Raw genomic sequence first — 7,500 nt, forward strand, 5'->3', positions numbered from 1 at the left:
CCCATCTCTTTCTCAATCTCTTTCCCTCTCTCTCTCTCTCTCTCTCTCTCTCTCTCTCTCTCTCTCTCTCTCTCTCTCTCTCTCTCTCTCTCTCTCTCTCTCTCTCTCTCTTTCTCTCTTTCTCTCTCTCCCTCTCTCTCTCTCTCCCTCACTCTCATAAAAACATTTTATATTTGACACATGTCCAAGTCATTCCAAAGCACAAAAAATAAACCAACAAACGATAAACACACACACATAAAACTAAATGTTAAAACACTTTGTAAGCTTTCAGAGAGGTTCTGGGGATAAGGATAAGGAAATTATAAAAAAAGCAGAAGAAAAAGCAAAACACCGATTTTATATTGTATTTGATGTTTTTTCCCTTTCTTTCGTATTTGAGAAAAAAAACGTCAAGAAAGGCTTAAGGAAGGTAATCTATTATTTTGTCTAATTATTTAGACTTAAATGACGGCGTGATGGCAAAGTTTGCTGGGAAAGAAAACCTCTCAGTGATCCCCTGAAATCAGCTGCGCTTTCGTCTGCAACTGAAAAAAATACAATGAAATGACTTTCAACTGAATCTCACCACGCACACACAAACACACACACTCACACACACGGCTCATGCTAAGGCAGCACTTTAACACATGAGTGTGTGGGTCGTGGTCTGCCGATCCTCTGGTAACCAAACCCCTCGCACGGCTCCCACAGTACGGCGGCCGTTTCTTCTGGATGTTCGCTCACGCTGACACGAAGTCAATTTAGCAAGGCATTAACGTGCTTACTGGAGTAACGGGTACTATGTTTTGCTGGCTTGGCTGGATAATCCACAGACGGTAGTCCCCGCAGACGAGCAGCCTAGCGGGGGTTTAGGGTTGCAGTCTGCTCCGTGTGTAATTGTTTACCATGTGTGAAATACAAGAGCACTCGCTCCCGGACCCACTCTCCCCTGGGTGAGCGCGGGTTCAATATAAAAAATAAAGTCTCCTAGTCCTGCGTCATCCTCCGGTGTGAGCAGAGTTCATAAGTGGGCTTTGAGTTAGCATAATAGCCATAGTGAGGTTCCTCAAAGCTTCCTCTCGGCGCCTCATTAGCTTTTAGCATTAGCTTCATCTGCTTGGGAAGAGATGAGGATCATTAACTCGCTCTCTCATGCACTCTCGCACTCTTTCTCTCTCTCTCTAGCTATCATCTGTGGTCACCTTTGCCTTTGCCTCTCCCTTTTCTGTCCACATTCTCTCCGTTCTTCCACACACTTCCGTTCCGTAGCCATCCGTTCACTGACTAATAGTTCAATGGGAGTATCAAATATTACACAAAAGGCAATCAGAGGAGCCTGCCATCTGTCCACCTACCTGCAGTTCTTACTACCTATATACCTCTATACATCTACCGGGAATCCTATATACCTCTATACCTCTATGCATCAACCTGTAGTCATATATACCTCTACACCCCTATCCATTTACCTGTAGTCGTTACTCATGATATATATACCTCTATACATCTACCTGTAGTCGTATATACCTCTATACATCTACCTGTAGTCTTATATACCCCTATACCTCTATACATCTACCTGTAGTCGTATATACCTATGTACCTCTATACATCTACCTGTAGTCTTATATACCCCTATACCTCTATACATCTACCTGTAGTCGTATATACCTATGTACCTCTATACATCTACCTGTAGTCTTATATACCCCTATACCTCTATACATCTACCTGTAGTCGTATATACCTATGTACCTCTATACATCTACCTGTAGTCTTATATACCCCTATACCTCTATACATCTACCTGTAGTCGTATATACCTATGTACCTCTATACATCTACCTGTAGTCTTATATACCTATATACCTCTTTACTTCTACCTGTAGTCATATATATACCTCTATACATCTACCTGTGGTCGTTACTCATGATGTACATATACCTCTTTACATCTACCTGTAGTCATATATATACCTCTTTACATCTACCTGTAGTCATATATATACCTCTTTACATCTACCTGTAGTCGTAACTCATGATGTATACCTCTATACATCTACTTAGTCGTTACTCATGATATATATACCTCTATACATCTACCTGAAGTCGTATATACCTCTATACATCTATACATCATCTACCCTTAGTCATTAAAGGCCCCAATAAGAGACCATCTCCATCGGTGATGTAGACCAGTGAAGAAAGTAACCGTGACAACCAACGATGTTCCCCGGCCCTCATCCATCAGCCCATCCCCACTCTGACGTCCAGACATCGGCAGTCACAATGTGACACGCACAGGCACACACACAGACACGCACACGTGCACACACACAAACACAGGCAGAAATTCCACGTACTCGGTTTTAAAAAATCCACTCATCTTATTTCAACTCCTTTCCGTTCCTCAGCAGAACAGGAAACCGCATCAAGAGGGAGGAAGCATTTGTCATTTGTTTTGTTTTAAAATGGATGACAGTCTGATTGAAAAAGGTGTGGATATTGCAGAACACAACCATCTTAGCAAATTACATTGTCAGTCTCCGGTACTGCAAACCATACAAATGTGTTTTTAGAAAAAACACTTCAAGGTGCCCTTGTGTGTGTGTGTGTGTGTGTGGCCTTCTCCTCACTGACTGATGTTCTAACAGCAATAAAACAAATTAAATAAGAGGTTTTGAAAACTGATTGGTTCACACCACTGTCTTCAGCATTCATCGATACCCCCCATTTAGCAGAGGGATGTTTAAAACCGAAAGAAGGATATTCATCATGTACACACATTTATTCTTTCCCTAAAATTAAGCACAACAGCGGGTCAAATGGAGGCCTGTTGCTATGGCAACCTAGGTCTCCTACGCCAAGGGTTATGGCGTGATTCTCCGCAGGCGGCGCGACGAGGGTGTCGATAGACAAAACAAGATCAACAAACAGCTTTGTTAAAAAGTGCAACCTTTTACATCAGTGTTTGTGTTCAGTGCCAACTTTTGACACGATAACCACGGTCCATTCTAACGTTGACATTCTCGCCCTCCTCCTCCTCCTCCTCTTCCTCCTCCTCCTCTCGGCCTCTCTGCAGTGTTAATGTGTTTTCCTCGGTCGCTCGTGGTTCTCTCGGTCGCTCTCTGCGGGGGTGGGGTGACTGAGTGACATCTTAATAGGTGCACACCGGCTATCTGTCTGAGCAGAGGGCCTTGTAGCGTCTAACCTTTCCCCCCCCGGCGCCCGTACAGGTTTGGTTTGAAAGAGAGCTGAGAGCCGAGAGCGAGGTGGACGGCCGCGGCGCGGGCGAGAGGCTGGAGGTGTGTGTCACGAGAAAAAACCAAGCAACACTCTGTCCTCTCTGGTGAAAGCATATGGAAAATAATTGAAGCCCAGCCGTGTTTAGGTCAGGTCAATGGGGAAGTAAAATGTACGCCGAGGACTTGTGTTTGGATTTGACGTTTCGAAAAAAGGATGAAATAAACAACACTGTGAGATAGATACATCAGAGTGGGATTTTGCTCATTTGAACTGTTAAATAACCATGACAGAAACAGTAATGACGATGAATAAACCATGACGTTCTCCCTTTTATTTTTAGCAGCAGAGCTGCTTAAATGGGAAGGAATTTAAACTGTTAACTGTAAAGTGTGAACAGTATGTTCCATAGTGCTCGAGTTTGAGCATAAAACGTATGCCGCGGTACCTCATTTGAGGCAACAATGGCCACTTATACACGGCTTGCATGGAAGGGCTGTTCCGCTATGATTGGCTGACAATTTAAGTTTAATTACCAAATGGCCCAATTTTTGGTGTAATTACAATTTCTTCTCCATTAATCAAATTTGACTTCCAGACTTCTTGGTGAATACAAGAAGTATCCACTGAGATGAGAAATTTAACTGAGTATTAACGTCATACTATACGGACAAAACAACATTGAAAGAGTTCCTGAATCCCCCTCTCTGTCAATTAGAAGTAAGACCATGAGATGACTCTATCAAACACACACTCAAACCCACACACATACATGAATATACACACCAAGCACATGAACACACAAACAGACATGAACACACACACCCAAACACAAACATGAATACAAACACCAATCATATGCACGCACACACACACACACACACACACACACACACACACACACACACACACACACACACACACACACACACACACACACACACACACACACACACACACACACACACGAAGACACGTATACACCCAAATACATAAAACCACAAACACACACACAGACCACAAACACACAGATGCACATCACACACACACACACACACACACACACACACACACACACACACACACACACACACGCACACACGCACACACACACACACACACACACACACACACACACACACACACACACACACACACACACACACACAAACACACACACACACACACACACACACACACACACACACACACACACACACACACACACACACGCACGCTGCTGCCTGTGGTGAGGCTTTCGGCATGTTAGGTAGACCAGAATCTCCAGACAGTTGACCCTTTCCCGGGTCCAACGTGTCCCCGGTCTGCCTGGGCGGAGGCCTGGGAAGGCACAGGACCAGAGCCTCCCCCGCCTCCCCGGCCTCCCGGAGCAGCCACCGGGGCGTGGCCCAGTGTGGTGGCGGTGGAAGGAGAGCTCCCAGACTCTGGTGTGTGTTAGAGCCGGGCCGCCGCCGCTGTGCCCGGCCACGTGGCTCTGCCCACTGCGCCAGTGACACGGGGCAGGAGGGAGCAGGGAAGGAAGCAAGGAAGGAAGGAAGGAAGAAGAGAGGAAAGAAGGAAAGGAAGAAAAATAAACAAGAGAGAACTATAGTTAATATTGAGGAAATGTATAAATGAAGGAAAGAACTAGATAAAAAAATGCTAAAGAATGAAAGAAAGAGAAGGAAAGATACACAAAGAGGAAAATAAATGAAAAGGGGAATTGGAGGAAGGATAGAAGGAAAAAGGAATGTATTAGTAGTATTAATTTTGCTAGTAGTAGTATGGGGAGTTTCAATAGTAGCGGTGGTCGTAGTATTCGTAATATAACTGAGCCCTTGAAGCCTTGGAGGTTTCGCGCCTCCGTCTTCACCTCTACAGAGCCATCATCTGTTTCATCCTAATGGGCTCTTTGATTTAGATGCTTGGATGGTCTTAATGTGTGATCACTGGGGTGTGTGTGTGTGTGTGAGTGTGGATTACCCCTGGGGCGATGGGACATCTTCTTTGGTCCATAATTACTGAGCATGGGCAGAATAACTCTGTTCAGCGTGTTGTTGACAGCCTTCACATAGACACACGGCCTGGCACGGGCTTTGGTTCACAATATGGAGGTCACTGAACATGTAAAGTGTGTTTGCTTTTATGCACCGGGCGGGATTAATACTGTTATGGTTTCCTTCATTGCTGACCTTCTCACGGATTTGATCAAATGTCGTTCGAATATTTTCCTCTCCCGCTCGGAGCATCACCTCCCTTGACGATTACCTTGACTGACACAGCACTCCCTCGCTGTCTCAAAGAACATTTAGGTCACCTACCATATCCTTTTAATATTATATATTTAATAATATGCCAATAAAACTCTTATATCTCTCCCAAGCAATTTAATATGAATTCAGCTACAGGTCGTCAGGGAGTGAGAAATCCTGCATGACAACAGCTAAAGATGTACAACGGACATCGGGGATCGAACCCAGAACCTCTTGACTGGGACGTGATACTCACTAGCTATACATTCGCAATCCCGCCTTCCTGCTTCATCGTTCAATGCCCCGTACAACGTGTGTGTGTTCACCAGTGGGGGTGAGGAGACTTTAGTCATTGAGGACAATTAGAGGCTCATCAACAGCTTCACACTGAGCCTCCCACCCTGGCTTCGGAGCTTACCCAGCGGGGGACTTGGCGGCTTCAGGTGTTTAAAACAAGCACACCTGACTCCGGAAGAGGCGGAGAGCAGCCTTGTCTGTTTTAAGAGAACACATTAGAATGCAAACACACACACACACACACACACACACACACACACACACACACACACACACACACACACACACACACACACACACACACACACACACACTAACATGAACACACACACACACACACACACACACACACACACACACACACACACACACACACACACACACACACACACACACACACACACACACACACACACACACACACACACACAGAGAAACGCTAACATGCACACACACACACACGCACATGCGCACACAAATATGCACACATGCGTGCAAGTATGCACACTGCAATATTGGTGCAATATTTGTTTCTGTATTTTAGTATTCAAATAGCATCTTGAATTTGTAAACAATAGAACCAATTATAGAAGATGAAATAGTCTGACCTGACCAGAATGGTACTGCTGGGATGTCATACATTGGAACCTTGGATAAAAACTAACTTTTACGATGGTGAATAACAATGTTTCATCACAGTGAAATTAAAGAACTACAAACTGCAAAGAAAATAAGAAAGTGAATGCGAAGGAGAGAGAGAGAGAGAGAGAGAGAGAGAGAGAGAGAGAGAGAGAGAGAGAGAGAGAGAGAGAGAGAGAGAGAGAGAGAGAGTAAAATGAACATGTGCATGACTGTGTCTCAGTAGGTCTGGGGTTAACCTCAAGCTGAGACTGTCTAGAGAGGCAATGCCAGCCAGAAACCAAACTCCCAGAATCCCACGGTACAGCGCTAGCCGCAGCTGCACCGACCCAAACCAGCCGGGAGCTAAAATTAGCCCATGCTCCTAGGGTTCAAAAACACAACAATTCCACCAAAGCGGGGAGTGGAGGATCCTGGCTGCATTTGTAGGGAACACTCTGAGCCTCAGTTTCTCTTCTAAATCCACATTCGATGTATCTGACAGCAGTGTTGGTCAACGGTAGCCTGGTCCAACCAGACTCTCGTACTTCATTCCATTTGCACAGAGAGTCTGGACCTACTCAATTGACGTTAACTCACTTGAAGGCGGATGTCTGTTGAAGTTTAAAACAATTGTATCAGCCCATTGCCACTTTGGATCTGCCATAACCAATCGCTAACGTTTGGCCGGGAGTCACGTTGCGCGCAGGCTGTAAACAAACGAAACACAGTGCGTGAAGATGTCCGTCAACGAGAGCTGACTTTAACGTCATTGTTCTCAGCCACTCCCACGGTTCGCTGATTGGACGCAGATAATTTGGAAGGAGAAAACCAACTAACATACCGCAGACCCAGACCTAGTACTGAGTCTGACGGGAAATCAAAATTGAGCGGAAGTACTTAGGCGGGCGGAGCCAGGCTAGGTCAACAGCCATCGCTTTATCTAAAGTGTTCTTCAGTAAGCACTGGCCTCTGGACAACCCGGAGGCCAAACAGACCTTATACCTCTCCACGTAGGGCTCTGGAAAAACATCCCTGTATTCACATCAACAATAAAACGGGGAACATGCAGAGCGCTATACTACAGTATCTGTGTGTGTGTGTGTGT

The 7,500-nt window shown here is 45.1% G+C and overlaps 1 protein-coding gene across 2 annotated transcripts in view; it reads left to right on the top strand.

Annotated features, from left to right (window-relative positions):
* The window catches only part of LOC130385249 (glutamate receptor 4), a 1,260,456-nt gene that overhangs the window by 829,441 nt on the left and 423,515 nt on the right, over positions 1–7,500 (top strand). The window lies entirely within an intron of this gene.

This window comes from Gadus chalcogrammus, chromosome 7, assembly GCF_026213295.1.
Source record: "Gadus chalcogrammus isolate NIFS_2021 chromosome 7, NIFS_Gcha_1.0, whole genome shotgun sequence".
NCBI lineage: Eukaryota > Metazoa > Chordata > Actinopteri > Gadiformes > Gadidae > Gadus > Gadus chalcogrammus.